At 41.6% G+C, this 24,693-nt stretch overlaps 1 protein-coding gene across 2 annotated transcripts in view; it reads right to left on the reverse strand.

Annotated features, from left to right (window-relative positions):
* LOC105145856 (uncharacterized) overlaps window positions 1-24,693 on the reverse strand; it is a 137,566-nt gene that overhangs the window by 84,692 nt on the left and 28,181 nt on the right. Inside the window, exon 1 of one of the 2 annotated variants that reach the window (XM_011055726.2) lies at window positions 23,525-23,614. The exons of the other annotated variant lie outside the window; for it this stretch is intronic. The gene's annotated coding sequence lies outside the window, so the exon portion shown is untranslated. Of the gene's footprint in view, window positions 1-23,524; window positions 23,615-24,693 lie in introns of those variants that run through there. 2 annotated transcript variants of the gene reach the window in all.

Genomic DNA, 24,693 nt, shown 5'->3' on the forward strand with positions numbered 1-24,693 from the left:
CATTTAATTATCGTTGCCAAAATAAATAAATAAATAAATAAATAAATAAATTTGTTCGCCGCACGCATTGTACAGAAGTTGGTAGACCCAAACGCATATGTCGACATTTATTTCTCTCACGAAGTCGTGATATTATATACGCAATTAACGACTACGTCCCTCTTCTCTGTACACGTTGTAACGACAGACAAGTTGATTATTAAATATCCGCGTATCGGAGACGATTAAATTGACATTTGTAATTGTTGTGATATGTTTTCAACGTGAAGCAGAAAAACAACTTGCGCCTTTTTTAAATAGATACACGTCTTCTACAACCGAAGTTTCTCTGTAATAAAATTTAAATTTAAATAAAATTTAAATAAATCATAAGTCATTGAGAGATTTCGAATAATTATTCGGAAAAATCTAAAAAAAAAAATGATATTGTAATTTAAAAGGTAGTAATGACTGGAAAACTTGTGTCTTCAGAACATAATCTTACGAAGATTAGACAAGTCGCTTAGCGCGACAGTATGCTGCATTCATATGCAAATGCCTGTCAACAGGTATCCACCTCGGCTCTTCGCTTATGATGTGCAAAGTGTTTTTTTGTAATCTTGACAATAATTAACGTAATCTTTCCAATAACGGTGCTCGTCTTAATAATTGAATGCATTAAAAAAATAGGAATTCTAATAATCTGAAATATATAACTTTATCATTTATGTCTTCGGATTCTAGTTTGAAAGAGGGAAGTTTTATCTCAAGTAAAGTCTTCATAGGTCGATATATGCTAACCCGACACTGATAACACTAAGATAACGATTCCAATTACTTGAGATAGCTCGCACGATGTAGTAAATGTTTAAGGATAGGGTTTTTAATGAACTGAATGAATAAAAACTACTTGTGAGAACAGCGACAAAATACAAAATTATTTTTAGTGCCTTATTTTGATACGACTAACTACCGTTGTTTCACTCAGAGAAAAGGCTGCTTTGATTTAAAGAAATTTTTCTAATTTATTTGATTTATTTGATTATTTTTAAAAAAATAATGTTTAAATTAAAGAAATTTTTTCACAAAGGAAATTTTTTTTCTTTAACCATATAGCAAAGAAAATTTCTTTAAATCGAAGCAACCTTTTCTCTGGGTATTCGCTCCAGAGAAGACATTGAACTGGTGATAGATTGCACGTCTGATCTTTGAGAGAATAATTTCGTCGAAAACCAAAACTTCATTCGCGCAAGAAGAAGTGGAGAATTAAAACTGGAGAATTATCTTCAGTTTATCGCGTTAATGAATGAAATAAACACACAAATATACACAAGCTTTATCCTAATTCGTGAAAATGCTGATCGTCTTACCGACTCGTTAGAATCACGCTATCCATCGCCATTATTATTCAAAATGTCGGAGTCCGAGTCGTGCGCATCGTGAAGAGGGATTATCGAGTTGTGGACAGAGGAGGTGGGACACAAGAGGGAAGATAAGGCATTCTCAAACTGTCGAATCGAATATCTGGGTAATGGCTTTCTAGGTCTCCCGCTGCCAGAGCAATACAGGCCCGTCCTCAACGACGAGCGCGCTTAAATTAAGGACGGACCCCTCATTTTCTTAAAATATTAAATCATCGTCCTGGTGTCGCAGCGGGGCTGCCGGGGCCCGAGGAATTAAAATTCATTGGTCGAAGAAACCCATGTCACCGGTCGAGTGCCATCGTAAATACCTGTGGTTCCTTTCCCCCACTTGCTTCCATCCTCTCTTTTCGATCAGAACAAGATTATAGTAAAAATCATCCGTGAAACTGTACATTTGCGGTTAGATTTATGCGTTTGTAACGGAGAAAAGCTTAAGAATGTATATCTGCCTCGCATCGTAAGTTAATACAAATTTTGATTCTACGTATAATATGAAACACAACATATATGTAGTAATATCAAATTCGACGCAATCTATCCTCAGATCGTGGTAGATACACTCATCTATCTTCTAAAATTATTGGAGCATCGAAGATCAAGCGGTATAGGTTTCCAGACGGTTACCGGTTGGCGGTGATCGTCGTATAGTAAAGACACGCATTCCACGTATGCGAAGGGCCTGAACAGGCCTTAGGACTGGCTTAGTCCCAATGCGGATAAGGAGAGGGTGGATGAAGAAGGGGACACTGCGACAAAGGACATTCTAGGGGAGCGATTCATTCCTCCTCCCTCCCATCCTTCTATCTTTTTCTCTTCTTTTCTCCATACCTGGGAGGGAGAGAGAGAGAGAGAGAGAGAGAGAGAGAGAGAGAAAGAGAGAAAGACTGAGAGCGCAGCGGCCCAGCGTTGCCGGTTCGACGACTTTGGGCCTTATGCTCTGCACCTACGGCATGGAATCTTATCTCGGATCCATGCTGCGATGCGTCGCGCCATTTTTTGCGCAACATGTTCCACGATTTTGCAATGATCGATGTATTAAGCGAATCAGATATTTATGAAACTGATAAATAAGGATTTTACAACTATTAATAACAGTGAATTAAAATATGATTTTTTGCCATCATATTTTCTCGATGGAGAAAATAATCTAAATAATAATCTTAGAATATTTTAATATCGCCAGACAATCGCCATTAGAATGATTTCGAAACGGTGGCTATCCATTTAACAAACTCACTTTTTGCGCGTAGGCTTTCGCATTTTTCACCCAGAAAGCGTCGAAGATGTTTCGGAAGGTCGGGTTGACAAATCGAGAAGAACATTTCGCGTGTCTTCTCTGGCGAGACGGCAGACGAAAGGAGGAGAGAACGGAGCGAGTAAGAGAACGAAAGAGAGAAAGAGAGGGGAAGAGATCTTCTCCCGAGAGGCTGGAATAAGAGGCAAAGGAGCGGTTTTGTCGTTACGCGAGTGTTGTCATTTTCCTCTTTCTGAAAGAGGCCATCTCAAGTAGAGGAAGAAGTTAGCTCCTTCACCAGCCAATGCTTTTTTGTGCTTAGTCTTTTGATTGGCGTTTTTGCGTCAGTTCGATTTGATTGACTCTACGACGTTACACGCGATGTTGATCAATTAATGCTCTAACAATAGCGTTATGTTTCAATTACATACACGCGATATTTTCAATTACATATCGCATATGCGTGCGTTATGTATATCGCCGCAAGAACAGTTTTCGCATAGTCGTGTTATAAATTTGTTTAGTGTAGCGAAAGTGAGGTCGAAACAATTTTGGAAGGTATTTAACAGATCGCTTTCTAATTTATGTATATCGATATTAACGATCGAAGAATTAACGTTAAAAATTGTAATATTCTATACTAAAGATACAAAAATGTATTTGTAGTAACTTTTCTCCTTTTCAATTACACATGAGCCTTTTTAAAAGAATAAAGGTAAGAGAAGAATGGACAGCGTGAATCGCCACTCGTGACGCAAAGTGCAATATCGGATCGAACGAGGCGGAATGATTTCCGCGCGTATAAACCGACCGAGATTCGGAAGACCGGAGACGGTAATGGAGGATGTAGTAACGCTGGAGGGGATATCCCTCGCAGGTATCTCTGGCGGACAGACGGACGACGATGGGGTTGAGAATGGAAGCGAGAGACGATGGACCGGGCGGTCGAGCGGTGAGGTGGGGGATTAATTAATAACGTCGGTAATTGGACTCCGTTCGATCTAAGATAGCTCCTATAGCCCCCTTCTCGTGCATACCGTGGGGGATACGTTCTCCATGCTCGAATACATTTGCGACACTCGCCGTCCAGTTCGTGTCTTATGTATTGCTTACCGGCGATCGATGATTCTGAATTTATTTCGTTCGCTTTCACTAGCATGCGAAGAGCAAGAGATGCTCTGAAGAGCAGCAAACTGATTAAAAATTCCAACCAACCCAAGTAATTCTGTATTTATCAAGATACGTTGTTATTTTGGAAGATATACATATTGTAAAATATAACATAAATTTAACGAGGTAAAACGAACAGGACAGAAGTAGACATATAGAAGTTGTCATACCGTCATCGTCATTAACATCGTCGATGTGTCGCATACGAGGGAGCCAGTGCGTTTATGCGAGGTAAACAGTGCGTGGACGTGATTTAATTGAAACCCGAGGTGGCTTGGCGGCGCGGCGCGGAACGGAACGGAACGGAACGGAACGAAGCGGCGCGGAGCAGAGCGGAGCGGCACACATTGCCTCGGCGGAGCTCAGTTGCATGACTCAGAGTGCTCAGTCAAGAAGTCCATTGACTTGCCGAGTGACGTAAGCAATTAGTGCGCTGTTTTGTTTGCGCGGGTACACACAGCTCAAAGTTGTTTGAGTTCGAGTTCGAGTGCTGCACGGTTAGGCTCGGCGACTCGCTTCGAAAACCCTTCCACAATCTACTCCTTCGCCATTCCAGCCATCTCTTTCGCCTTCTCTCGTCGTCTCTCTCTCTCTCTCTCTCTCTCTCTCTCCCTTCATTCCTCCTACGTCTTCGTCCTCTTCTTTCGACTGGGCGTCTTCTTCTCTCTTCACCTCCATCTCCATCTCCATTTCCATCTTCTTCTTCTTCTTCTTCTTCTTCTTCTTCTTCTTCTTCGTTCCCCGCTCCTACATTCTCGTCCATTCTTTCTCTTTCCAACTCTTTCTCTCTTTTTCCCTCGCAATCTCACGCTTTGTCTCTGCCGAGTTCGTTTCCTCGAACCTCCTTCGTTAAATCCAAATCCGAAGGTCCGTCGGCCGCTTTTTTGGGCTTTGATTCGTGTTACCGCGCTAAATTGCCACCGCAATGATCTTAATCGCCTTTTGTCTCCTTTCCTGCTGCGCGTTTCGTTGAGAATACAGGTGTATTCTTCGTTTCCTTCCTCCTCTTCGTTTAATGTAAACGGGGAGTCCGTTTGCAAATATTTAGTAGATCCTTGCTGGAACTCATGCACGACATTAATGAAGCGCTGGCTTAATTTAACTTCTTCCAATTTAATTGCCAGGGGGAACGCAAATGAATTGGAACATTGAAATATCTCGAAAGTCTAGTCGAAGTTATACAACAAAGACTTATCTATTGACATTTTGTAATAATACACAATGTGCTAATATCAAAAAGATTATAAACAATTCGCAGAAAGGGAGAGGGAGAGAATTTATAAAGAATCGTATATAGACGGAAGTTGAGTGAACCGAATCGGCAAAATTGCAGTTCATGTTCGCAACATGTGCTTTCTAACGAGCGTGCCAATCACACGCATGTCGGGCTAAAAGAAGACGGACGATCCCCTGCGAACGGAAGGGTCGGGGGTCATCGTTCGAATTCCACCAGCGATGCCCAATATGGCCGGGCCGAGAAACCGGCCCAGATCACGCCGATTTTCGATCGCCGGGCCCCATCACGAGCGCGTGCGTACAATAATAAGCACGGACGAGTTGTATCGCGAGAAAATAATGTGAGAACGGTCTCTTCCTAAGCGCATCATTATCTCCCTCTTCCCACCGCGGGCCGATCGATCTGTCGAGCCGATTCCAACCCGGGCAGACCTGCAATTACTATCTATTATCTGTCGGCGTGGGTGTAGGTAATCTCGCGATCGTGTCGAGGGCCTCTCGCCTTCCTTCTTCTCGGTCTCGGGACTCGAATCGTCGGTCGGGATGAGGCAGCCAAGGCAGCAGGCTGAACACTGATACTTTGTACGTTCTTTGATTACCTCGGATTTACTCCCCTCGTTTCTGTTACTTCGGGATTGCTTCCTCAACCTCTGCTGTAGTACTTCAGCACTGTCTCCCTCTCTCTTCCACCCTTCACCCTTGTCACTCGAGCGCTCCTTCCCTTATACACAGTTTCTCTTTCTGCATCCTCGCGTGCATCCTTTCTTGCCCTTTAAGGTGGTTAAATACAAAGATGGATAGACTTGAATAAAGGGATGACTTGACACATTGTAACCTATGCCTGAAGAAAAAAAATGTTTTCGATCCGCATCCTGCGCAGCTTCGGGTTAACGCTCAGGGGGTTAACCCGGCGCCCGATTGCGCTTTCAACGTTGACGCGAGTTCGTCCAGCCGTGTAAACGCGCCGCCAGGCGATACGCGGCGAAAAATCCATACCGAGTGTCCGGCGCGCACCGAAATCTGCATATTATGAAAATTCGCCGCATGAGCGCGAGGGGCTGCAGCGTAGCGCGGCGTTTCGAAATAAATGTCCACGCTGATCAAATTTAAACGTAATACTCTATAAATTTACATCGCGCGCGGCTCGCCTGCGTAGTTTGCCCGCGCGCGACTTCACGCTCGACGAACAGCCCATCGCGTATTCGCACAAATTTATCGGAAGGATCGACACGATCGCGTACATCGCAAATATTTATAAATGCGACGAATTAGCTCTCTCGCGTTTACAACCTATACCCCCCTCCCCCCCTCCCGTACACAACGACGCGAAAGTGCATTAAGACTTTTTAAATCGAGAGCTGACACGGGCTCTGTGAACTGATTGCTCTTCTTGATTAAATTGAACATCTGAAAACATTTAAATATTTTCCTCGACATTTAGACGTAATTGTAAAATGAGAGAATTACTCGAACAATGGCGATAAATAATGTTAATAAACGCTGCTATTAGCTACGGAATTGCTATAGATCCATCAGCTAAATTTAAAAGACCGGTTAATCATTCGGCTGGTAAACAAAAGTATTTTCTTCGAGCTTATTCTGTTATAATGTCGCTAATTACAAGGAGACGTCTTATATTAATTTCGTCGTAGATTAATTTGTAAATTATCAACTATTTCTCTGTGCACACGATAGATTTTTTTTTATCTAAATTTATATATATATATATATATATTTTTTTTTTTACTATAATTCTGACGCTGTTAGAATCAGATATATATTTTCTTATTGTTTTTATTCAGACGTCGCCTATAGCCTTGCCGGATCAGATCTTTCTTTTCGCCCCCCATACCAGAGCGGGCAGGGCGAAAGGAAGGATCTGTTAAGGATTAACAGAATCAGAACTGCCAGCCCAACTGTCTTCGGCTGAGCAATCCAGCGTATCGCGATAATTGCGAATTACGCGCAAGGTTCGAGAGAAGGAAAGTAATTTATCTCGGCATGCCCACTCACAGTCCATAAAAATGTAGCGAGATGTTACCGAAGGCGAGAAGGAGGTCGTTGAAACGCGCGCGCGGCCTCAGATCCTTTTTTATCTCTCTCTGTCGTCTCTCTACTTCTCACTCACTCTTGTTTCTCCCCTCCTGTCCCTTAACTCCCCGACGCGGTAATTCCCATTCCACATCCCATTCCCCAAGGGGTTAGTTTTCACGCGGGTTAGGCGAGTAATATGAGCTGCCACTCAAGGGCCGTCCTGTATTACCGTTCGAGTAATTATGGCAAACCCTCGCACGGACGCGGCTGGCACCTTCGGAACGACGAATACATTGTAGCCTTATGAGTTGAAATTGTTGCCGGAAAGAGGAGGAGAGCGCCGCTCTCGTTCCTGTCCGCCGCGCCGCACCGCGCCGCACCGCGCCGGTCCGATGGATAATTAACCCGGAACCTCGGAACGTTTCGCGACAGGCTGATTTCGCTTATCGGGGAAGAACCTTCCGGATCCTAAAGCGCGATTTTCACTAGTGATTTAGAACCACGATTCTACGTGAGAGTGTACGATCCTGTGTCGGAATCTATATAGAAATGAAAAATTGACTTGAAAAATTTGCGAAATTTCTTAATTTCTACAACTATTAGAATCCGTCATTATTTATTATTACGAATTCAATAACAGTCGCGCGCGATTTGATAAATTCATTCGTCAAATTACTTTCAACCTATACTCTTCGATATTTCTTTCTTCAGAAAGATTGTGCAACAATATCTCTCGACTACGAAAAAAAAATACGTTTTCTAAATTCTGAAACTTCGCAGCCGCGCGTGCATTGAAGCGCGCGTGCGGTAACGCCATTAATCGTGCTGCATTCTCGCGAAAACGCGTGTGATTTCGAGGGCGGGCGACTCGGAATCGATGGAGCGCGGAATCGGTCGCGGAGTACCGACCAATTAGTCGGCCGATGATTGGCGCGTGTAAACCGAAACGATGACGTCGCTGGCGAACCGACGCCCCCGCCGGTCGTGAACCGGCCCGGACCTCGGGTTCCACGCACACCAACAAAGTCCCCTCTTTCTTGCACGTGCGTATACCAGCAGATACGCATCGAGGCATGTACACGCACACATACATACGCACGCACACAGTCATTCCTCTATTCGTCTCACTCTCTCGTGTCTGTGCGCGCGCGCGTTCCCTAAGTACGCCAGTGTCTCCGTCTCTCTCAGTATTGCGCCCATAGCGTGTTTCTCGGGAGCGCGAGCCAACAAATATCCGTGTGGACGGTTACAGGGCGGACTAATGGAATTGATTAAAATGTGTTCGATCAACCGAACCGCGGCTTGCCCGCTCCCGCCTTCTCCTCTTCCTCCTCCTCCTCCTCCTCCTCCTCCTCCTCCTCCTCCTCCTCCTCCTCCATCTCCTCCTCTCACTAGCGAAGCCACCCACTGCGTCCCACTGTATCCCTCTCGTATACCCTCGGCTATCCTATCGCGTCTGGCTGTAGAACCTGACGAGCGCAATCGAATATTTGCGTTTAGGTAGGCACATCGACGCGGAAAATGCTATCTTTGTCAATTAATTCAACCTGTTGTCCCAGGTCAGCCGCGTGGGCTTCGGCCTACTACATACTTTATCTCCTTCTCTCTGCAGATGCTCTCTCTCTCTCTCTCTCTCTCTCTCGCATACATATTATATATTTTCACGCCATCCACCGTACCTGCACGAGATGCAAAAATTGACGGTTTCGCAGATCACTAAATACGAGAAAGAAAAATTATTCTGAGAAATATTACAGAACCTAAAAAGCAAAGTCACAATGAAAGTATATAGAATGAAGGTGAAGAATACGTTTAATGTCTGAATCGATAATAAACAACTTTTATTTACAGTGCGAAACGTAACGTTCAATGGATAAAATAATGATAAAATAATTTACCTACAGATTTCCCTATAAAAATACAACCTGTATGTCTGTACGGCATATCGGACAAGTAACTAAGGTAGGTATGCCTGGATTTTTCCGATGGCAACATTCCGGAAGTCAAACCGGATCTTCGCACCGTTCTAACGACTCATAAATTCGTCGAGTCGGTGGTATCGGACAGTTCCCAAGCGGATTATCGGGGCGCCATGCTTACGTAGGTGCGTGCGCAATTAACGACAGTGAGCCGAGTATAATGAAGACCGGTCGAGCGTAGTCGGACCAACGCCTGCGAGAGAGGAGAGCGGCTGCTGGTACAAGCGAGATGATAGAGACCAGTTCATTAGCGACACTCACGACTCGCCTCGGAGACATCTATTTTATTTATTTGCTTATTTTTCGCTCCTTCGTCCGCTTCGTTCACGCGTTCACCGTCCTCGATCGGCTAACGTGAATACGCTCGGCTGTCCCGTTTTATTTCTTGACCAATCTCGCTCCATTCCCTTTAAATCTTTTTTTGCCATCCGAATTATATGAAGTATTCGGGAGTGAATACTATAAAAAATATTTTAGCTCACAAGTGTGCTAAATTTGGATCTCTTTTTTCGTCAAGAATTTTCGAATACAAACTTTTATTTAGGGTAGATTCGCAAATGTGGTTTTGTCAAATGCAATGGTAGATTAATACAATTGGATATCGTTTAGAAGTCTCGTTAAACGCTTTTTACGCCTCTAGGAATAATTTTATAGGATTACTTTTTTTTTTAGTCTATAAGGGGGGGGGGTACCTACATTAATTAATCTTTAAAGGCTCTTAAGAGAGCTTGAATGCTTTCATGAATCTTAAACAATGACCACTGCCGAGAAAGGAAAATCTACAAGTGTGTTCTTTAGAGGGGACGAAGCATTTTTCTCTATCCTTAGAAAAAGAGAGAGAATAGATCTTTAAAATAACTAAAACGCGAATACTTACTAAAAAGGACTTGCTAAAAGTTTAAGATCAATTTTGAGAAATAATATTAGAGAGATAAATTATCCCGCACGATATTATTTACAGTCAATGTTGCAGCTTCAACAGTTATAAAACGGACACTTCGTTACCGTCGTTGCGGTATTTCGTTCAGAATTGAATTCACGGAGGATGCGGGATCCTCCATTGGCTCGATTTAATAGCCTACCGCGTGTCCCGACGAACCACGTCCTCATCGTTCGCTCGGCTTTATTCGCGAGTAGCCGTTTAAGCGGCTAACTGTATAAATGAGAGAAACAGGATTCTGCGGGACGCAAGAAAGAGAGAAAGAGAGAGGAAGAAAGGAAAGGAAAAAAAGCCCACCACCATCAACGTCGCCGCCACCGTCACCGCCGCCGCCGCCGCCGCCGCCGCGTGGAAACCTGTCCCTAATTGATAGGAAATTCCTGTGTGCGAGTACCTGCGAGATTTTTCAGCGCCCCTAACAGGTTGGAACTGGATACTTCGCGACGATTTGTAATCCGCGCTGCTCGTTCGCGGCCAGGGCCGTCCTCTTGTCATGCGATGAACCTGAATCTAGCGAAACAAACCCGAGTTTTTTCTCACCGTGCGAGAACTTTAGGTCTGGTTTTTTTTCTGTGACTAAACTATTATACGTTTTTTGGAATTTAAAGTGAGTTAGATATTTGCCTTTGATATTTGACGAAAGCAAGAAAGAGAGTTCTAGCGCAATCTAGTGCAGGAATAAAAAAAAACTTTTATCTATGTTATTCGACGATGTAAAAAGTTACAAAGCAAAGTGTAGAGAAGTGACGCTCAATTGGATTAACAATAAGTTAATTAAATTCATTTCGCGACTAATCACTGATAAGAGAGTCGACGACATATTTGTAAATTCATAAATAGTCAACTCATTTGATATTTTTTTACGTTGCGCTCAGATTACAGACAGGAAGAGTAATATTCAAGAGAAATTGATGCAATCGTTAACGCATTAAGAGACGATATTTTTAAGGCGCCGCGGTAGCTCCAATTTTACGACATACATTTTGTAAATTAACCGGCTGCCATCTAATTGGCCTTTAATTGGTCTCGTAAATTATAAATAAATGCGCATTAAAGGACGAAAATAAACGTACTTCTCTGTGGATTGGCGCAGCGGGGGGTTCGCGAAATTTCGCTAAAGTCCTCGTAAAAAACGTGAACTTTTGATAGTTCGCTGGATCGGTCCATCCGATCATTTTTACTAAATACGCGATCCGCAAGATTTACACCGCCAATTAGCTGTGCCTCGCGCATAATGAATTTACATTAATGCGCGCCACGATGAATTAATCACAATCCGTGCGAAATGCGCTTAAATCAGAGAAGTCTCACATTAATGCGATTTGCTCGAGATTTTTTCTCGAACGGAGAAACGTGAACCGGGAAATGTGAATTATTATAAACGAGCTGGAGTTTAGAGTTCTCAAATGAATGCATTAACTATATTTTAATATTATCGTTAAAAAATAACTAGATTTATGTTTTACGTTAGGAAAATAAATAATTCATTGTTAGAGCAACGGCAATCCAATCCCTTAAGTTAAATAACATTTTGTTATTTCTAACTTTTATATACGTGGCGATCCAGTTCTGTAGTTAATTTCAAAATAAAAAAACGTCATATTAACGTATGCATTTAGTAAATAATAAATTAAATTTCAGCCAAATTTATTATATTTTCTTGAGTTGAATTGTTTAACTCCATTGTTTTAGCACCTATAGAAATAATTAGAAATAATTCAAATTGAATGTAATGTGACATATAATTTGACATTATGAATTTAACAATGTTGTTATTATATTTGTCGTACTTGTCATTTTTCTACCTCTCTCTCTTTCTCTCTCTCTCCCCCTCTGTAATAAAAATAACCAAAAATAATGTTTGTAGAAGGCTCAAAGATTTGTACCGAATGAAGCGCGAACGATAATCCCGCTGGGGTAAAGCAACGGTAAACTAATTTTTTCCTGGAGCGCAGCACGAACGTACCCGTCTTTATGGGTGTTTCCGATGACGTCTACCAATTTTCCGCACGCTCACATGAAACGACGAGCGAGTACGTCACTTCATGACGGGAGAGTCGTCACATTCGGCACGTTCGCGCAAGAAATATTACTGGCGTCGTTTTCCCCAAAAGTGGATTGAACGAGAGGGAGCTATTTCGTGCCCGGCGGCGTCTCCGTGCGTCATTTTTACCAGGCAGTTCATGAAAAGCTGAGCGATATCAACTGCCGACCACGAACACGGAATCGTCGCGTCGCGTCGCGTCGTCTCCGTCGAGTCGGTGGCTGCGAAATTGAGGCGCGTTTTCTCTCGTGGCGTGTATGGACAATGACGAGAATCGCACGCGTAAATAAATAAAGATTATCAATTTGCAAAGTTGGAAGAAATTCTAGTAATATTGACCCAATGTATCCCCAATGCTAATGTTTATTGCCAGGTATTGCCAATGAATTGTGCTACTCGAAAACAAATCTTAATATATTAGGTTAACATCTTAATATATTAGGAACGCTAAAAAAGGGCAATTCCGGACGCTAAAAAAAATTGGCTCTTTCCGGAAAGATATCTGGAAAAAGTAACTGAAACACGGACAGACGGAAACTCTCGGCTTCGCGCGGCCAACTCTCCCGGAGATGGAGTGCGCTTAGCGGGTTTGCGTACCCTCGGCTCTCTCACCGATAACACAATAGCGTACAGTCAGGAGGCTGTCAGACGCACTCTCGTATCGCGCGAATAAAAGTGTATTAAAGCTGTCAACCGCATTCTCGTCGATTAACCAAAGGAATGCGAGAAACACTTGGCATATTCATATAACATTTTTGTTTTATTCGCGATATCTGTTTTGTATAATAATTCATGTTTCAAAACGTGTTGTATTAAACACGCAGAATTTTACATTAAATGTCTAAAGTATCGTGTTGAAAAATCATTGAGATTTTTTTAGAGAAACGCGCCGCAAGTTTCACACACACACACACACACACACAGAGTCAATCGCGGCACAAGCTGCATAGATCTCAAATACATTGTACAGTCGCGCGAAAAAAAAGCGCAACGAGCAAAAATCAGCGAAAATCCAGACTCCAGAATGCGAAAGTCGCTACGTGCTCGTAACGAAGGCTGCGCGGTGTCATTCATCGTGGCTTTTCCGGCTGTTTATCGCGATAGTCTGGCGAACGGGAAGCGGCACAATGGCTGTACACGAATGGAACAAAGAGTCGACACGACGGGACCAGGTATCGCCAGGCGTTGCCCGTTGTATCGCCCTCGTAACGTCGTTCGCGGGCGTCGGGAGTGATAAAGAGACACCGCCGCGGTGGCTGCAGGCAGGGTGAGACGAGTAGCGAGGTAGGGTTCGACGTGTGTTCGCACGCAGAACACAAAACGACCGCGAATCGCAGTTATAGCCCGATAGATCCAAAAAACGCGTTTCGGCTCTCGTAATCGCGCGCCGCAAACGAGCACCCAGCTCAGTTCGTCCGCCGAGAGAAAAGACCTGGCGAGGAAACAAAAACGAACGAGCCAATCGCGCACGGTGGCAATGACGCGACCGTCATCCGGCCTCATTCTTCGACACTAGAACTATAACGAATTCGTCCTCCTCTTACAGAAATTAATGAATAGCCTCGAGTAAATGTGTTAAAAAAAAAACAGCATTTTTTTTACATATTATTGTTGTTACATAGAGAGAATGTCATGGCTATGAATGTAATTAGTTTGTCGTAACTTTTACAAAACGGAGAATTCATAGAACGGTTAAAAAGAGATCGTTGAAAGAAGGATATTTAATTGAGTGCCATTTAAAATCATAGTGTAAAGTCTTCATAGACGGAAATTTCCTTATGAAAAATATGGCGCTTTCCACATCCAGAGCTCCTGTGGGCGTCGAATTCCACACTTACAATTCAAAGTATTTAAAAAAAGCACGTATTTTTTGACAAATTGTAAAATACAGTGATTTTAAGTGATTTGACAAAAAACAGTATTTGGCTAGGGTAGAAATATATGTAGAAATATATTTCGCACATCCAACAAAAGAAAAAAAATATTTACTTTGAAATCGCTCTCTTTCCCTGTTTGGATCAAGTAGTCATAGTCACACACCCCAAAAAAACTCGAAAGTCTTCGTCGCTGCTTAAAGTCTTTATCGAATGAAGCATTTCTTATGCGTGTACATATCTAAAAGCATTCTGATTTTAGATAACAATAATAATTAAAAAACAAATCTTGTCGAAAGACGAGATACACACGATTAATCGCATTTTCTTTCGAAACTTAAGTTTATTTTGAAACTCCCGCTCTTCTTGATTTCTTTAGAGAGAGCCGAAGCTACATTACTGAACACGTGAAAAAGTTATAGCACGGACGCATGGAGAGATACGCGTAATAAAACGCAAACTTTTGCACGGCAGGCATCGCAGTGGTGAACACGCGCTAGCCGATGAATGCGAACACGACCGCTTGTATATACAGCGAAACTACGTTATTGTTTCGCAAAACCGAGGTTTGCGCGATTGATCCGCGAGTCGAGATAACTGGCGTTCCTATAGGACCAAGTCCTGCTGCAACGATATATCGTCGACGTGATGTTATGATTATATTCGTAGGTATTAACGATAGAAACTCAGATACACGTAATAATCTAGTTATTTTCAATCTATACAACTTCGCACGACGTAATTCTAATGCAGACCTACAGCGATTAATTCACGAAACGTAAGAATCTCTATATCATTTCTTTTTTTTTCCGGAACAAGTTCTTCTGCCGTTTGAAAAATTATTGGACATTATTGGAATTTATTCGTTCCTCTCTCACGTGAACGAAGAAGTGAACGTGAAGGAGAGCAAGATTGCCTAACAAGTTTTTCGTCGGATGTAATGCAGCTGGATGACCGCCGCTTGCGTGGCAATCGACGATATAAATAAGAATAGCGTAAATCCTGATCATCATTGGTCACCCAGCTTCACTTAACTGCCTCTCAGTGCAGTGGCAAATTATTATTTATCGCACGATTCCAAAGATCGGTGGCGAGAAAAGCTTAATCAACGGACGGAACGAATGTACGGGATCGTAAATTGTAGCTTCGCTCGCGATCTCACTCGCTTTATATTCTTCCCTCGTCGCTCCCCGCGATCGAATTCATATTCGGATTATGTGATCTGTCGAATTCGAATACCTTCAGTATGACAATCTGCTCTCGATGATGTATTGTTGAATCTATACGCCAAGGTCTAAACGTGCGGGACATCTTGCTTGTCGGCGGCAACGACCGCAAATGTGGGATCGCTGTGCAATCGCGATAGGAGAGGATAGAAATCGGCTGAACCACGATGGCTGGATATTTCCGGAATTCGCAGGTGATTGCCACAATTGTGGCCTCCGATAGCCACAAGCCTCGTTTGGCTTCGATGAATTCAACGAGAGATACAAGGTGGTACACGTGGTTTTACATAAGTATTCGTGTACGTCTTATTTATCCTATGGTAGAACGGTCGACTTGAAAGAGAAGAGAATGTGACGGTCGGTGTAATATAGAGACAGAAAGAATAGATCGTGAAATAGGAGCACTTACGTTCGCAGGATTTATTTCGGGTTAAGCTTTAAAGACCGATTCTGTCCGGTTTATGTATGGGTCCGCGATGGCCGGCCGGAGCGGGAAATATCGTCCATGAAAAATTTACAGCGCGCGGTATGCCGGCACCGCGCAATTTATTTCGTCATTTATAGTCGTCGAACTACTCCGTGATTCCATTCGTGGGACAATTATCGTTGCTCGACTTGCTCTTTTCAACAGGTTCATCTGCACTTTGTGCGTACTCAACATTTCCGGTTGATCGTCGGTTAATTTTTCACAATGTAGGCAGTTGGAAACGGGCTCTTGGCTAGTGATCGATGAAAATTCACGTTAAGCGGGATCGAAAATCTACGGGGGGGTTCACTGGCTGGCCTATTACGAGCCTTTCCGAAACAGTGGCGTACGTGAGGAATGGATCGTACGTGTATAACCGCGTTGTGGTCTGCGAAGAACCATTGTATCGATTGACGCGGTCATGAAAAATCGAGTTTACGATAATAAACGCAGCTTACGACGATCGCATATAATTTGTCCACAACGAAACAGAAATGATGCAGAACCGTGGAGAATTTGGAGCGATACGTAAAATGACAGAATATGGGAAAAAAAAAAACGAGAAAGCGCATGAGCGAAAGTGAAGCGTAATATACAGGGTATTAAAAAAAATTTATTCATTCAACACATTTATATAGTAAATAATACACACGATACTGAACCTTAAGTACTAAGTAAAAAAAAAGCCTTAGTGTCATACCGTTTAGGTTGAAAACCCAATCGTTTCTAAGGTATAATATATATAATTTTGTATATTAGTATCATAACTGATGACTTATTGACTCTTCTACGTGTTATAGACGTGAAGATTTATCTCAGCGTTCACAAACCGCATTCTGAATGTTCTGATTCAATTTTGATTCACACTTGATAATGAAAAATTTCAGCGGAAATGAGTAAGTTGATATCAACCAATCAATTACGATTGAACGAAAGATTACCTCTCATTGGACTTAAAAATTCTCTCAAATAAACTATCATTGCTGCTCATTTCAATTTCTCTCTTTTCACGTCATATATAACACGTACGTGGAAGAGACAATAAGTCAATTTTTGGACTAACGTACAAAATTATTTATATTTGTCTCAGAAACGGTTGAACTTTTGACCTATGTTCGCTAAGGCTTTTTTTACTCGATATGGTGCGTACTATATGTACCCATATGCTGAATGAATTTTTTCAACACCCCGTATAACGATACGGAACGCAATGAAAGAGATGGCGCATTACTCCTTTTGTTCAATTATACCGCAACGTGATAATAGTCGGTAAACTCGCTGTATTTTATACGTTGCAATATTTGCTGATACTTAAATACGAGCTCTTGCATTAGTTTATTGTCATCGTCATACACCGGTAAATTCTTTAAAACCGGGCTCGCAAAGCTCGTCCGTGCATTGCCGTGTAACGTGTATATGAATTTTGAAGTAATTCTAGTCCTTACTCGGAGTTGTAATTCCTGTAGTAGATTTAATTAAGATAATGAGTTCGTCGTGTACCGTATAAAATCTCGTAAAGCAAAAGTCCTTATTAAAGAGTACCGGTGGAATAGCTCTGTGTTCGATGTCGAGAATAATTGAGGTCTAGCTGTCGCGAAAATGGCTCTTGCAAACGAGACATCTTAGTTTTCACAAAATATGCTAGCGTCTTTAATTAGCACATCGCGCCTCCGTATATATTTTCAGTGAGAAATCTCGTTTCGCGTAGTAAGTCGTGGCATTTTCCTACATCCTTGTTTCTAGATGACAATTGCATTTAAAGGATACACGATCATTGCGATTTATCGGCGGCGTTGATGGATAATAAGTCCGCTAATTAATGCCAAAAGCAAGCATCGCGAGTAATTATAAATTGATTTAGTCGCCAGGACAATATTTCAAATGTAATTTGAAATTAATTTCTATATGACTCGTGATTTAAATTTATAATCCTATTCAATCGGGGGCTCTAGCCCCTGCGTTACTGCCCATTACCATTCTAATTTCGATGGCTCGTCGCATTAACACACATTTACCATCAACATAATAACAACGTGCACGAAATTACAAATTGTGGCGCGAATTAGAAGCGCAATATTCTTCTAAATGGAAAAGATGATATTACGTAAAGTATTTCAGCAATTCTAAAAGCGATTGATCAATGTTAAATCTAAAGCACACTTTTTTTTTTTATTATATCAAATAAAAAACTGGATTTTTGTCAAATAAAAATTCTAATTCCTCTCTTCGCATTTTCTAACTTGAAAATAAATTGGATTCGAGGGAAGACTTCATGGCGACTATCGATTTCTATCGTGCGTATCTGATCGCTTTCAAAAGTAATAACGATTATCAGAACTCAGAGAGTTGGCTATCAAATTCGATCCCGTGTCACCTGACCAGCTGCCATTGCCTCATTAACATATAAATTAGACGCCGCGCATCGAGACTTGCTCTTCTTTTTTAAGCATGACACTTTTTTCTCCGGGTTGAAACACGGAAACTATGATCGGAAAAGCAAAAGGATCGTTTTATTTTCAAAGTGGACTAGCATGTGAATAAAAAAATATTTTTTATTCCGACAATTTTTTCTAGTGACATTTATATAAAACGATATCTTCTTACGTTTCATATTCGAGCAAATATCGCAACTGAATCGCGTCAATGACGAAGTAATCAGCCAATTATCGTCACAATCGATCTTGGGAAGTCAGACTCGCCGCGGAACGATTTTACGAGGGATTTAGTAGGCGATAAAGAGTCGAAGATAAAACCACCCTCTTTCCAAGCTCCGACAAAAATCGCTCGTCGACGGAGCTGAAAAGGGCCGATGCGACGCGACGCGACGCGACGCAACGCGACGCGACGTCCCGCGCCGGTAGGGTAGCTGCCTCCAGTACCGGCACCTAATCAAGCAATAACTATTTGTCAGTTCCCCGGGCAACCTAAATCCAAGCTAATTCGACATCCGTGTCGGACACAGATTCGCTATCGGGTATCTCTTTCTATCTGGACGACAGCATATTCGCATTAGCCTGCCCCGCAACCCACGCTCGATCGACTCTCTCGACCACCGTCAGCAGTCCTCCCCCTCCTGCCCCCTCCACGGCCACCTACCCTTCGCCCGCCACCATCATGATTCTCATTCACTCCCTCGATCGCCCTCGCCGCGTCTCTCTCTCACTCTCTCTCTCTCTCTCTCTCCCGCTTTCCGCTAAGTACGCCATATACTCGCGCGCGCGTCACACCATAGGACGAGATCTCGACACGATTAGGGCGGTACTCAATTCGACGTTTCGTCGATTCGGTCCTTTCTTTCTCCTCCACCTTTACGCCCCGAATCCGCAGCTCGAGTGAGTTTTTCCTCGGATAAGCGTGGCAACTCTTCCTCCCGCTAAGCGAGCGAGCAGGATTTTCTGCGGACGAGTCGAACGGGCGGGAGGAAATGGCTTTCGATTCGGGGACGGGTTCACTTTGTTAATGTGACAAATCGAGACTTCGCCGACTTCGAGGGGGAGTCGACCTGGCAGTACGTTGCGCAGATCGCTGCGGGAATCCACGAGGAGAGATTCCCGGAGAGAGATTCGCGTCTCGACCTGAACGCCAGCCGAGCGAGCGCGTTCATTTTTTGATGCTTCGCGGGAAATACGGATAATGGATTAGATCGATGCCCGGTCTATGTATAAGAACGCTGAGAAATGAGAAGTCTGAAATTTCGTCTGAAAAGCACCGGTCGATCTCGGACACGATTAGGACACGCGTACAGACGGTTGCCAGAGAAATTTGCATTTATTTCGCGCTGACCGACCATTACGGCCGCGCATAAGTCGAATAACTTGAAATGGTACCACGAAAGAGTCAGTCCGGACGATCGCCAGTCCGGAGCCGAGTGGAAGCACTGAAAGACGAGAGATCGTCGTCGTCGTCGTCGTTAGTCATTCCCGCTTGAATATGCGTAGAATAAGATCTCATAGGAGAGAAACCATCTGTCACAATGCCGTGCTCAACGTCGCGCTATATAGACACTCGATAATTTATCGCGTGACGAGAATCAGTTCCGTCAACTTTTTTCTCCCGATACTAGTAAGTCGCAGAGCGAAATAACCGAGAGATGATAATTCGTTACCAAAATAATATTTCGATAAATCTCGGCTAGAGACTCCTTTTCTACAACAGAAGCGATTCTACAGCCACGAGCAATTTTGTCAAAACGAGAACAAGGAAGGAGACTAAATATTCTGTCTCTTTTTAGATATGCTATCTAACTTGTACTACCTTACTCATTTTAATTTAACAAATAATGGAAATCAGGCTCTAATAAAAGTAAATGAACAAAGTAATATAACAGTCAACACAAGATGTTCAAGTGTACTTTAATTGCGTTTTATCCCATTAAAATTCATAAATGTTTCGATCCTCGGCTTGAATTCTCCTCAGTATACAAATTATATTTCAATGTAAATACGTTAAACCAATCGCTCACACAAATAAACTCACACAAATTTAAAATCATGCTTGGTCAATCTTTTGTTTACAAAAATAATCTCGTGTTAAATTTGTCAAAAATATAGGTCAAGATAAACTATCACATTAATTTCAACTTACTAAGTTGACAAAAACGACGGGCTAATCAAAAGTTTGTCATCTCGTAGCCAGACTCTGTTATAGACTCTAAGTTTCAGCCAAGATACGACAATACTATATGTATCCTGATTCTAATCCGAGATTTAATCCAAAAGAAGTGTTATCAGACGTGCTCGAATATAAATATAGACCCCTACATATATATCTATATATATACCTATGCATACCCGGAGATCCGATGGATGTCCCGAGTGAGTTCAATTAAGCCCCTATTACACTTTTACATGGGCCCGCATTAAGGCTCGCAGCTGGTCGCGAAGTCGGATATTATTTATCGGTTGACTTACGCCGAGCTCATTTGCCCGACAAAAGGGTCCGGAGAGGCTCTCTGAGATGGAGCAGGGCCATCATTGGCCGGACCCGAATGAGCCACGTTGGCGATTGGACACTCGCGCGCTCGCGCTCAGTCTCTCACGAAACGGTCGGACACCGCCGGCACGACGAGAGATGATAGAATATCTTATTAGTCGGACAATGGGCAATCAGAGACGCCATACAGCCTCTCTGTTAGCGGTCCAGTCTCCTCCGGCCGTACGTCTGTCTGTCTGTCTGTCTGTCTGTCTGTCTGTCCTACATGCAGCCCGTGGGCATCCAAGGCCGCCGGGCCCCACCGGTATACTCAGCACTGTCTCGATTCGCGAGTACCCTCGCGTCTTCGTCTTCTTCCTCGCCTTTGCGCAGCAAACGGAGTCCCGTACAAATTAAAAGCTCGAGATGATACATATTTCGTTAGCCTAGTTATCGCCAAAGAATCGATCGACTTGGAATTCTTGAAAATCGTCGCGAAGGCGAGGAGAATGATAGTACTATTTAAACACTAACGATAATTACATCAGGACTCTCGAATTTTTAACAATACGATAAAATAAATATAATAGGCTAATGAGAGTTAGCTACGATAAACGGCGCAATTATTTAGTAAACAATACTCAGATATTGGATGTCTTCTTTATTTTGAACGTTTAGCTCACATGTCCATAATGCCCAAGTCACTCGCAAATTGACAAATGCAACGTTGTTAATCTAATGTTTTTTTAAAAACAAAAATCTTATTAAAGTGATATATGCGTAAACAATTCAAATGATTTACCATCACGGAACATGAAGCATTGCACTGAAGCTTGAATATATTAAAACTTAAAGAATTGTTAAAATCAAATATAAAAATCACATATTCGTAGAACACACGTGATATGTATCAGATATGAACTATTCTTGTAGTAAGAGGCCACGCAGTAAATATTAAGGCAAATTTGCAAATATGACGAACAAAACACATGTATATAGTTGTTAAGTCAAATCGATAACATTAACCGGTATTATTTAACATTTGACGTAATTACGAAGTATAATGAGATTACTATATGTCGGTGACTTCTTTTTTATCCAGAAATAGATGATCCGTAATGAAAGAGCAATTTTGAAGAATCTAAAAATTCAGGTTAGATAGAGACCAGACCTAAAAAATAATTGTATCGGATTATCAAAATAAATTAGATAGGACGATAAATTTGATTGATTGCTAGAATATCAAAACATTTTGCAGCATTGCTTCATCACGCTTAAGATTCCTGCAAAATTATTTTGATAATTCAACAAAATTATTTCCAGATCTAAATTTTTAGATTCTTCGGCAAAAGTGCTCTTTCAATGTCCAGAAACCATCGTCGATGTTGTTTGAATATATTATATATCATCACACGCCCGTTGCTTCCGTATTTATTTACTTGGATAATACACTCACGACACTTAAAATATACATACATTGATTTATTCGGTACTCTGAACTTATTGTCGAATTCGACGCACTTCTAAAGACTAAAGTCCGTGCTTCGCGATGATCAATGTATTATTCGTGATATATTTAAATGTTTAAAGGATAGAATTAGAAAAAGATGAAAAGTAAGTTGAACCGAGATTAAAATTAATCTATATTAGTAGAAGCGAGCATAAGATATTCAATTGGAACAATATCCAGTTATATTCAATTGCCGATTCATTCGACTGATCCTTCCGCGATTACCGAGAAACAAAACAATGGATGGTAAACATGGTGGACAAAAGTGTTAATGATTATCCGAACATCATAACAGCTGTTTTCCATTAACACAAGTGAAACTGAATCTTAAGCGAGCTAGTATCTCATACTCGAATCAATTACTTTGGTAAAAAGTTATTACATGACAACACAAGTTCATAACCTTACTTTTAAAGTGAATTTACGAAACTCATTAAAGCACACGGTCTCGATCTTATACACATTATAGGTAAAAATTCATGAGCTGAATGTAAAAGAAACGCGCATTCAGCTGAGTTGTGACGTCACAAATAAGAATTATCTGAGAATCATAAATGGAAAGCAACCGTTAGTCATTCATCCGTCGCGTAAAAACAAAAAATAAAATAAAATAACAATATATTTAAGGCCAGTATTCACATAGTCGATTCTTATTTTAAGACTGTCTTAAGTAATTTCTTAAGACGCTAATGCGGCCCTCTGGGCGGTAGTCATAGTCCGTTTTTATTTCAAGATTGTCTTAAGTAATGTCTTAAGATGCTAATACGGTCCTCTGATTGGATTATGACATCTTAAGACTGTACTTAGGGCTCCTGAGTAGTCGCGACATGTTGGAATCGAGGAATGACAAGTTAATTTATGCTGCGAGTCATTTATAAATAAAGACAATTTGGATAAATCTAAATGACGATAAATCTAAATGCTTTAAAATACCTGCAAAAATGGACAGAAACTATTCTTTTCTCTCTTAATAATCAGTAAAAGGCAGGTAAAGTAGAGCCTAATTTCGGGCAGAAAAACACGGTTTGAACAGCTGTTGAAATGAATGAAATATATGCTTTTACGTATAAAATTCCAGGATAACTATAGTTTCTGCCCACTTTTAGGACTTTCATAAGTACGAGACACGTCACATTTTCACAATTAAGCAAATAATAAATAATATACAGAAATAGCATACAGCACAAATTTCGTCGTCAAAACGTCATTTTTCCACGCGTACAAGTTCAGCCATTTATTGTGACGAGGCGCTGTACACGTACACACACAAGCACGAGCCCATGTATATACCGATTGATTCTGAATCGCATGCTGACTATTCAGGAGCCTTAAGCAATCTCAAATATAAGAATCGACTATGAATACCGATCTCTGATTGGTTCGTGACTTTTAAGACTATACTAAAGACGGTCTTGAATATAAAATCTGACTATGAATACCGGCCTTAGAATTTTAACCGAGACCCAGGCCATCATGCAATCTCAAAGAAATACTCACCGATCGACGAGAGTAATTCCAAACTGTCCAACTGCACGTACGAACTGTCCTCGGTTGATACATCATTATTCCAACACTTACCGATGCTTCTTAATGCACATACGATACCGATCGGATGTGAGGATAACTAAACGACGCGATACGCTCGGAATGCACGAACAACAATGGCGCGACGAAGCACGATGGGCGTCGAGTATCGAGAAACGCAATGGATCTATGATCGAGGACTCACTGCGACTGAATCACTGCGACGATGAGCGATGTTCTAGATTCGGCACTCGACGGCGTTTGTCTCGCGTAAGATATTTGCCTCCGATGTGTAAACGTCGGAAATCTAGAACGATTTCAATACGGCATCGATGTGCGACGCGACACGACTGTCAATGCGACCGCCGTGAACTTAGGCGACGTCAAGGGGGTGATCACGTGATCACACTTTCTTTCGGTTTTTAAAACAGGCGCAACGTGAGCTTGAGATTTGTTTTTTGTCCTTTTTCTCCTCCTATCTTTGGATAATTAATTAATCCGCCTGTCTTATTTTAAATGTAGCGTCGCAGAACTGCGAAAAATAGACACAATTAATGCATAAATTATAAATTTAAATTCGGATTTCGAGCAATTATACTCAATGCCGTGTATTTATTTTTATCGCAAATAAATGGCACGTATAACGTGGAAAAAATAAGACGTTCTTGTGACTGTTTTATTATTGTTGATCATTTTATCAATTGCTATCATAATATTGCTTTAAAAAAAGATAAATGAACGTTAAAGAAGTGATTTATATGTAATATATTATTTTTGTATGCTCAATACACCGTATGCGATATATCACCTGACAGTGTTTCGATCTGATATTTCACCCGTCTGATATTTCACGATGTCCGATTTACGGATATCTCGATCGAAAAAAACTATAAAAAAAATAAAATTCGAGTATCGAAAGTATAATATAACTAACACCACGCGAGACCCACATTCGCATGCGAGACATTAATTTTGGGAGATATCGGCTGCATTCAGCAGAAAAAGCAGCTTTGCTTAAGATTCATTAATATGATTGGTTTATACGGTTAAATCCAATGAGGAATTAAAGGCAAGACCAATTGTATTATAGAATTTTACAACCATCGTATTAAAGATCTTTACAACAGTTGCAAAGCTGCTTT

The sequence above is a fragment of the Acromyrmex echinatior genome, chromosome 11 (genome assembly GCF_024713525.1).
Source record: "Acromyrmex echinatior isolate Ae372 chromosome 11, ASM2471352v2, whole genome shotgun sequence".
NCBI classification, from domain to species: domain Eukaryota; kingdom Metazoa; phylum Arthropoda; class Insecta; order Hymenoptera; family Formicidae; genus Acromyrmex; species Acromyrmex echinatior.